Source organism: Zeugodacus cucurbitae, chromosome X (assembly GCF_028554725.1).
Source record: "Zeugodacus cucurbitae isolate PBARC_wt_2022May chromosome X, idZeuCucr1.2, whole genome shotgun sequence".
NCBI lineage: Eukaryota > Metazoa > Arthropoda > Insecta > Diptera > Tephritidae > Zeugodacus > Zeugodacus cucurbitae.
The window spans coordinates 28,904,260-28,914,976 of NC_071672.1; the positions used below are offsets into that span (position 1 = coordinate 28,904,260).

The following is a 10,717-nucleotide window of genomic DNA, read 5'->3' on the forward strand; positions in this document are numbered from 1 at the left end:
AAGACGTTGGCGTCGTCAACAATGTTTGAAATCGTTTTGCCATGAACGACGTTGTTTTGCAGAATTTCACCACTAATTAGCCCATTTTACACACTTGTGTACACCCCTATAACTCATTGTGATAAATAGGAACGCCTGAATTTCTTGTTTCATTTCGTTAAAATCTTACAACGAAATCAAAATTTGGTACGGATACAGAAGGCTCGTTGTCGTTCATAAATGTTTCTGATAACATCAATGCCACAAGACAAAATTAGAAATGAAGTTCATAAACCTCACGCTGTCAGATAAAACGATATAACTCCTCATCGCTGGTGCTAATACTTTCGATTTGCAAAGAAAGTAAATGAAGACTGACTACAGAAATGATCCTGTGAAGTGTAGTCTTAACTTTTCAACGGCCAACGCAGAGTTTTTCAACCAAAAGTCGCACAAAATAGTTGAGAATTCGCAGAAATTAAACATAAACGAAAGAAAAACAAATATTGCATACAAACATACATATGCGTACACATGTGAATATGTCACCAACCAAAAATTTAACCATTATTCTACAAAAACAAGAATTGCTCAAAAAGCATAAGCATGGCAAGTGCTTTAAGTTCTCTGCTTTACTCTCATTCACTCTCTCTCTCTCGCGTTAATTGTTCAACGCTATTCCCTCTCCACTGAAGCGTTAAACAATTATCGCAACCTTTTCCGAAGTCGTATAAGAAGTATAACCTCTAAAATTAACTTAATAACATCCAAAATCAGCTCATTTATTGCCCATAATGCGGAAAGAAAGTTCGCCGCTGGGTCAGCTAGTATAAAATATATAAAACATTAAAGTTGAAAATTTTAAAATATTTAAAAATAGGAAACATAAAATCTAACCCTGTGTCAGCTGACTATCTGTTAAGTCACCAGTAGATTCCAACATAAGATTTGATTGAGCAATTGAGCTCAAAATGGCATGATAAATAAAAATTGTTTTGCAAATTATGTATCTAGAAAATTTCCATTTCCTTTTCCAAATCAGAACTCAACAAAAAGTCAACGAAAATCAGATCTGTGATCAATCCAACCATTTGGCCTAATGTCGTGTTGCAATCGGGTAATCAAAACGGCTTCAACAGAAGAGAGCTACCAATCTTCTAAAGAACAGCAAACTACCAAAGAAGCCATCATACATCCTTTATACGCTAGACAGACGACAGAGTTAACTCGGATTAACTGCGCTTTTAATTAGTTCCAATTTCGTGGGTGACAGACGGCAGCAAAGCGAGTTATAAACTCCCATAACAGCTGATTGGCAATAATATTTCCATTTTGGTGAAATAAAATTGGATAGAAAGGGATATTGCGGTTGTTAGCCGCACAACTAGTACAAAATCACTAATTATTAAAAAAATATACAAAAATACGTTATTATTAAAACTTCCATTTTAGAAAAAATTAGCAAGCGTATGTTTTTGTTTACATTTAATTGCATATTTTCATTCACAATAGATAAAAAGCGGCCATGTTTAACAATGTTGCCAACGAAAATACCACGAACTTCCACTAACTGTCTAAAATTTTGAGGATTAAATGGGAGTTAGCAAACGGAGTTAACTGAGATAACTCTCGAATTAACCTCGATTAAAGCAGTTAACCCGAATTAACGATGCCGTCTGTCAGGGGTATTAGCGTGTTCAAATTTAAATCATATTTATGTAGCTACACAGATTGCCTTTTGAAACATTCACCACAATATACTTACTGATTTATACCTTAATGAAACTTTGTACATATATTACATATATTCCTTGTCACCATTACAGATTTGGTTTTGCAGAAGAGCGAAATGGGAGGAAGGAGTTATAGCACTTTAGAGATTTTGAATTATCACTATTTTGTGGGCGTGGCAGTGGTTCGATAGTTATATATATATATTCGTCGTAGAAACCGCTTTAAGCGATTATAGCCGAATCCACCAGAGCGCGCCACTCGCGCCACTTCACTGGAAGCACCAAGTGAAACCAGTTGCCAATGTTCATAGGACCAGTAATCTTACGCAAAACCTTTCTCTCGAAAACCCCAAGAGTCGTCTCATCGGATGTTGTCATCGTCCACGCTTCGGCGCCATAACTCAGGACGGGAGTAATGAGCGACTTGTAGAGTTTGATTTTTATTCGTCGAGAGAGGACTTTACTTTGCAATTGCCTACTCAGTCCAAAGTAACACCTGTTGGCAAGACTGATTCTGCGTTGGAATTCGAGGCTGACATTGTTGGTGTTGTTAACGCTGGTTCCCAAGTAGTCGAAAATATCTACTACTTCAAAGGTATGACTGTCAACAGTGACGTGGGAGCCAAGACGCGAGTGCACTGACTGTTTGCCTTTGTATACGTTTGTATACGTTTTTTATTTCGATCCAAAAGTTTGCATTACAAAATTTATTGCTCGAAGTGGTAAACTTTACTTATTGAAAAAGGATTAAATATCACAATTATCTTGGTCTGGTTTTCTTTTAGAGCAGTGCGTTAGTTCATATTTAGTGAATTTATACCAAGTTTGATTTTTAATTTTTATTTTTTTTTTCGCTTTACGGCCAATGCAAGGTTTATATAAAAACGAATATTTTTTGCAATAATGAAATTAAATACGTTTAAAATATATAGAAAAAGAAAGTTGCTTTCTTATTTAAGCAGTACCTTGTGAAAAATTAATGTTTTAATTGAAAGTATTGTCTTGCCCGTTAAAGGGCTAAAGGGGTCATCCCATGTGAGGGTCTATTTAACATATATTTAGACAGTAAATATACATACAGTTGATCTCCTTTTTACACGGTTTTTTTTGCACGGTTTTTTTTTACACGGTGTTTTTGAACACTTCCCAGTTACCATTTTTACACGGATTTTTTATTTTAATTGTATACTTTTTTGCAATAAAATCAAAATTCCATCCGTCAATACGTCACAAATCCTTTGCTGTTAATAGAATTTAATAAATTCTAAATTAGGTTTAAACTAAAAAATATAAATCTTAGATTCGAAAGCCAGTGAAAAGGTTGCAAAAATTTCAATACGTAAACAAATAAATGAAGCTGTATGAAAAAGTAAGAAAAAAGAAGACACAGCGATTAATGACGGAACTTTGAAAAGTATTATTTTTTTACCATTCCCAGAATAGTTGTTGTTTGTTCCTTCTAACAGTAATATGTACATACATATAATACCAGAAAAGTCTATAACAACAACAACAGTGAAAATTCTCACTGAACGAATAGATAGAATTTCATATAAAATTAGATATTTTTTACACGTTTTCTATTTTTTGCACGGTTTTTTTTTACACGAGTAATTTACTGTCCCAGTTAACCGTGCAAAAAGGAGATCAACTGTATATGGGTGTTCTATTCTGTAAACTTAATTTTGAGTTTTTTAGTTTTTTCATATAACACCGTACGTCACTCGGCTGGGTATTTACTCAAACTTAATTTTTATGGGAGATTGAGTCATAAGTAAAAAAGGTTAGCTTCTCAAAAATTATTTTTTGAAATTTAAAATTTTTAATTATTTCAAAGATCCAACCTCGACTGCTTATATGCCAATTGAATAAGAAAGTAATATTATGTTTACATATGAAAATAATCTCGTTCTAAGCTCGTTCAATAACCTAACCGTTTACATATAGCCAAATGAGATTATCAATTGTCAAACGTGTTGCATTTGTTGTTGTATACCACATGCATATTTCTCTCGCTGTTGGCCATTTTTGTTTACATTTTCATTTGACATTTCTCCTCTTATTCGCAAAATTATCGATAAACCTAGGAATAACACCGAAAATCTAGTTGTATAAAGCAAGATAATTTTATAATCTCGGATTATCCAAAGAGCAATTTTGTATGGGAAATCTCGTTTCTTAATTACAGATTATCGTTAGATGTCAACATAGTATAAGGTAGATTATGCCCGTATTTTTACTTTTTTCCGATTTTGAATTTGTAGATACAGGATCAGATTCACCATAGAATTCGGGCATTGCAATCTCTCGAAGATGCAGAACATAAGTTTTTACAAATATAAAATTGACCAACATGGAGGAACAATTTGATCGACGTCAAGAGATCAATGAAGCAATGAGAAGAGCAATACTTCAAGATCTGCAACTACTACTGCATGAACATCAGCATTGGTTAGGTTTTTTAAGAGTGCTTTGGAACGCATGCCAATTGGTGACTACAAAGTCATGATCAGAGCAACAAATATCTGAAATCCATCGTTCATATGACACATTGCAATACCCGCTGATGTTTTGCCAAGGAGAAGATGTTGTTTTAATATTAACCCATTACCGCCTGCTGTACACGCTTGTGTACAGCTCTTGTTGGCACGATTTCGTAAAGCCACGTAAAATAATTTTTAAATTAATTTTTTTAAGCTTTATAGGCCCAGCAATTACAAATGTGTAACATTTTCCGAATTATATGGAAATAAATGCCTTTTTTATGTTTGAAATGTGGCTTGTGCGTTTCACGTCATTTTCAGATATATTCAATCTTATTGTAAACTTCATGTGAAACGATATTCTGAATGAAAGAACTTACACATTTTGGTTTTTTGTATGATGATTTTTTATTTCCACACGAAAGAAAATTTCGTATCATGAATTTCGTGTGAATGAAAACTTATATTCAAATTTCGGCATTGTGACACACATGTTTTTGTTTTGATATTTTTATTATTCGTATTGGAACTATAAATGAAGATTCCTTTTATAAAGCCTGTTTTAGCATAAAAGCATAAATTATCCACATAAAAATGTTCAGGGCTGGCCCGACTTGCATTCTCCACCACTGAAAAATATGTAATAGTATATTTGAAAGAATACTTTAATAAAATAACTAGAACGGACGCACATTGGATAACAGTTTAACAATCTTGTTCTATTCTGCAATCGATTTCAATGGTGGCCCAATGATATCCATGGAATCATATTACTGTTCCACAATGCATCCACTTTTTCCATATTTTCTATGTAAAAGCTGTTTACTATATCAGGATTTTCCATAAAAAACTTCAACTGTGTTTTGTTAATATACCTTAGGTTAGGTTTAATGGCTGTTCCCCACATGAGGAGAAATATGTACACAAGGATAGTTCTTTGGGAAATCAGAAAAAATCCTAATAGCGCAATGAACCTACTACAAATCGGCATATGTTGTTTTCCTCTAAATTCACTAATTTGCAAGGATGTTCAAAAAAAGAGAGATCGCAGAAATTTTAGTATTGATGTTGAGATGATTTCATCTCGACTTCCTCTAGAAAACTTCTGCAGCTAGCACCCGATAAAATGTTTAATGACGAAGAGCTCCCTAGACTTCTTACGATTTTCCATGGGTCAGAAGGATCTTACGGCTGACCAGCGCTAGCCCAGCTCAGCTGAAGCCCAACTGTCCAGAAGATCACAAGGGCATAGGTAGTGCTCCCGCTTGTTCCTTTCTACTGTAATTAAGGCTGGCGTGCCTAGCGTTGGAAGCTCATTAGCCTTACTTTATTAGCCAGGATTCCTCCGTGACCAGGCTCCCAAACTAGTCTAATCGAGTAGATATAACTGGTATCGACAGAAAGTGAGCGTAGACAGAGTGAATCGTTACTTCACCGAAGGACGGTACGCTTCGAAGCAGTAGATCCGCTGCTACTTTTTTAGCAGCCACACACTAAACACTAAAATAGTCGTAAAGTGTTTTGAAGCCTCCTCCACAAAAGGATCCCGCCGAATATTAATTTAACTTTGGGTTCATATAGCCAAAGCGCTACTTAATATACGTAGGCCTTAGTTCATATTATTTTTTTTTTTAATTAATCAAATTTTTAATATTAATACTTGTTCCCAACAATTTATTTAGTGAACACATTTTGCTGTTTCACATGAACAAAATTACATTTACAATAAGGGAAAATTTTCGAAGATGTGAGATTTTCCCCATGTGAAATTCGTGATATGAGAAACCCAAATGAGTTAGTTTTTCATCGGAAATATCGTTTGTATGAAGTTTGCCATAAGGCTGAATATGAATTAAAATTAGTATTTTGTATGTTCCTTATGTGGCGGAGGGAGCTTCAACAGTCTTCAAAACTATTTTAGCGTTTTTAAAGTGCTAAAGAAGTAGCAGCTGATCTACTGCTGCGAAGCGTAGCGTCCTTCAGATTAATGACAATTCGGGAAATTGTAGGAATACACATGTCAGTCTTATCGACAGGAGAATAGAAACAAGTAGGAGCACTACCTATCCTATTGTGATTTTCTTCTGGACAGTTGGGCTTTAGCTGAACTGCACAAGCGCTAGTCAGTAGCAAGATCTTCTGACCCAAGGATAATCTCGACATCTTACGAATTCTCGACATCTTGGGAGCTCTTTGCCCTCAGTAATATTTTTTTTCTTAGTTGAAGGAGTTATTATGCCATTAAAAATTGGAACTGGGTTGCCAGTTTGGGTGGGTGGGAAGAAGATGAGGCTTTATAAACGGAGTCTTCATTTTTAGCCCCAATACGAATCATCAAAAAACAAAAACAAAAATAATTGTGACAGAATATCGAATATAAGTTTTCATTCATACGAAATTCATGATACGAAGGTACTAGAAGCAACATAGGGTACTTTATATTAAAAAAAATTTACGAAAGGTAAAACAATTGTTTCTCAAAAAATCGTCAAATGCAAAGTGTATTCAACAAAGTGAATCAGGTATATGACATATCACAATTTTTTACCCGAATGTGACATGTTTGTTGCCATTGATTTAACCCATACATTTATTCAAAAATTCAAATTTCGAAATTCAAAAGTAAACAAATTTCAAACCAAAAAAAAATATTTTTTAAATGAATAAAAGAAAATGCCGAATACTTTCTGCTTAGGCAAAACAACTCATGGAAGCAATTTACTAAGGTTTTGTGCTCCAACTGACAAATTGAAAACAATTTTATCAATATATATTATATTGTTAAAGTTAAAAAAGGCGGGTTAATGTAAACAAATACATGTATTGTTTACTATTTTATTGTCAAAAGCGGGTATGTCAAATACTTAGTTCACTTTGTTGAATACACTTTGGTCAAATGTAGCTACTTCAGTAATGAAGTTTTACAGTCATGAAGTTTCAACCCTGAATACTGTAATACCGTCCCATTGTATGGCGGTAACGAAAATATCTAATTTAATTGAATATAGTTTCAACTGTTTATAATATTTCTATATTTATTGTGACTTTCTTCTGTCGTTACATGCAGTATAAAACTATTCCAATTTTTGAGGTTATCCGTAATTTTTGTGGTTAGCTGTTACTTTATTATTTTAGATCTTACTCGCTGATGTTAATTTTTACTCTGCTTTTTTTTAAATGCCTCGAAAGCGGAAATCTGGTCTATCCAAAAATGCATTCAAATCAAGAAACTTCGGCTCACGCAGAGCTGAGAAGACAACAACAAGCAGAGCGACAAAGAGTTTTGAGAGCAGCTGAAACGCCTCTTCAGGCACGAATTCGTTTAGAAAGACAAGCTGCACTGCAGACAACTAGAAGAGCGATAGAAACACCAGAACAATCGGTAGTGGTAGACTCTTCTTTCTCGATGCACCAGGAGTAACTGGAAAAACGTTTTTACTTAACTTATTATTAATGTCCGTCAGAAAAGACCAAAAAGAAGCAGTTGCCGTAGCTTCGTCGGGTATTGCCGTGATGCTATTAAACGGCGGTCGTTCGGCACATTCCGTTTTAAAATTACCATTGAATTTGGCATAGGAAGATTCGCCCATTTGTAATTTTAGTAAAAATAGTTCACGAGGTAGAGTGCTGCGAGAATGCAAGCTTTTAGCAACAACAATTGTATAGTGATCAGTGGTTGTGTGCAAGAGCAATATTAGCACCAAGAAATGAAATCGTTAATAGGATCAACACTGACATTTTAAAGGAGGTTCAGGGAGAAATGAAGGAATATTTGTCAATGGATACAATTATGGATACGGAACTAAGTAGTTCATATCCTGTGGAGTTTTTAAATTCACTTGAACTATCGGGTGTACCGTCACATAAACTTAAATTGAAACTAAGCATATATTAAAGTGTTGAAACTTCTGTCTGTAGTAATTTTTAAAAATTGTTGATCTCAGCCAAACAATCAAATTTAGTTATCATATTGACTCATTTCTATTATTATACCCTTACCCTTTATCTCTCTTACTTATTTAATACCTCCACTGCGGGCGAAGCCGCGGGTAAAAAGCTAGTAAAATAATAAAAATAAAAATTCATGGGAATGCTTTATTCACATTAAGTTTATATTAAGGCTGATTAGGATTTGAGCACAAAAATCGCGGTCATAATCCAGAGCGTATTTCGTACCTTCTACGCTGCCTTATTTGTCAAAACCGAAGACGTTGGCGTCGTCAACAATGTTTGAAATCGTTTTGCCATGAACGACGTTGTTTTGCAGAATTTCACCACTAATTAGCCCATTTTACACACTTGTGTACATCCCTATAACTCATTGTGATAAATAGGAACGCCTGAATTTCTTGTTTCATTTCGTTAAAATCTTACAACGAAATCAAAATTTGGTACGGATACAGGAGGCTCGTTGTCGTTCATAAATGTTTCTGATAACATCAATGCCACAAGACAAAATTAGAAATGAAGTTCATAAACCTCACGCTGTCAGATAAAACGATATAACTCCTCATCGCTGGTGCTAATACTTTCGATTTGCAAAGAAAGTAAATGAAGACTGACTACAGAAATGATCCTGTGAAGTGTAGTCTTAACTTTTCAACGGCCAACGCAGAGTTTTTCAACCAAAAGTCGCACAAAATAGTTGAGAATTCGCAGAAATTAAACATAAACGAAAGAAAAACAAATATTGCATACAAACATACATATGCGTACACATGTGAATATGTCACCAACCAAAAATTTAACCATTATTCTACAAAAACAAGAATTGCTCAAAAAGCATAAGCATGGCAAGTGCTTTAAGTTCTCTGCTTTACTCTCATTCACTCTCTCTCTCTCGCGTTAATTGTTCAACGCTATTCCCTCTCCACTGAAGCGTTAAACAATTATCGCAACCTTTTCCGAAGTCGTATAAGAAGTATAACCTCTAAAATTAACTTAATAACATCCAAAATCAGCTCATTTATTGCCCATAATGCGGAAAGAAAGTTCGCCGCTGGGTCAGCTAGTATAAAATATATAAAACATTAAAGTTGAAAATTTTAAAATATTTAAAAATAGGAAACATAAAATCTAACCCTGTGTCAGCTGACTATCTGTTAAGTCACCAGTAGATTCCAACATAAGATTTGATTGAGCAATTGAGCTCAAAATGGCATGATAAATAAAAATTGTTTTGCAAATTATGTATCTAGAAAATTTCCATTTCCTTCTCCAAATCAGAACTCAACAAAAAGTCAACGAAAATCAGATCTGTGATCAATCCAACCATTTGGCCTAATGTCGTGTTGCAATCGGGTAATCAAAACGGCTTCAACAGAAGAGAGCTACCAATCTTCTAAAGAACAGCAAACTACCAAAGAAGCCATCATACATCCTTTATACGCTAGACAGACGACAGAGTTAACTCGGATTAACTGCGCTTTTAATTAGTTCCAATTTCGTGGGTGACAGACGGCAGCAAAGCGAGTTATAAACTCCCATAACAGCTGATTGGCAATAATATTTCCATTTTGGTGAAATAAAATTGGATAGAAAGGGATATTGCGGTTGTTAGCCGCACTACTAGTACAAAATCACTAATTATTAAAAAAATATACAAAAATACGTTATTATTAAAACTTCCATTTTAGAAAAAATTAGCAAGCGTATGTTTTTGTTTACATTTAATTGCATATTTTCATTCACAATAGATAAAAAGCGGCCATGTTTAACAATGTTGCCAACGAAAATACCACGAACTTCCACTAACTGTCTAAAATTTTGAGGATTAAATGGGAGTTAGCAAACGGAGTTAACTGAGATAACTCTCGAATTAACCTCGATTAAAGCAGTTAACCCGAATTAACGATGCCGTCTGTCAGGGGTATTAGCGTGTTCAAATTTAAATCATATTTATGTAGCTACACAGATTGCCTTTTGAAACATTCACCACAATATACTTACTGATTTATACCTTAATGAAACTTTGTACATATATTACATATATTCCTTGTCACCATTACAGATTTGGTTTTGCAGAAGAGCGAAATGGGAGGAAGGAGTTATAGCACTTTAGAGATTTTGAATTATCACTATTTTGTGGGCGTGGCAGTGGTTCGATAGTTATATATATATATTCGTCGTAGAAACCGCTTTAAGCGATTATAGCCGAATCCACCAGAGCGCGCCACTCGCGCCACTTCACTGGAAGCACCAAGTGAAACCAGTTGCCAATGTTCATAGGACCAGTAATCTTACGCAAAACCTTTCTCTCGAAAACCCCAAGAGTCGTCTCATCGGATGTTGTCATCGTCCACGCTTCGGCGCCATAACTCAGGACGGGAGTAATGAGCGACTTGTAGAGTTTGATTTTTATTCGTCGAGAGAGGACTTTACTTTGCAATTGCCTACTCAGTCCAAAGTAACACCTGTTGACAAGACTGATTCTGCGTTGGAATTCGAGGCTGACATTGTTGGTGTTGTTAACGCTGGTTCCCAAGTAGTCGAAAATATCTACTACTTCAAAGGTATGACTGT

General features: G+C 34.8%; 2 pseudogenes; both read right to left on the bottom strand.

The window, feature by feature from the left end:
* Nucleotides 1-201: 201 nt before the first annotated feature.
* LOC128923269 (small nucleolar RNA U3) lies at nucleotides 202-388 on the bottom strand (annotated as a pseudogene).
* Nucleotides 389-8,601: 8,213 nt separating this feature from the next.
* Nucleotides 8,602-8,788, bottom strand: LOC128923257 (small nucleolar RNA U3; annotated as a pseudogene).
* Between the last annotated feature and the right edge of the window lie 1,929 nt (nucleotides 8,789-10,717).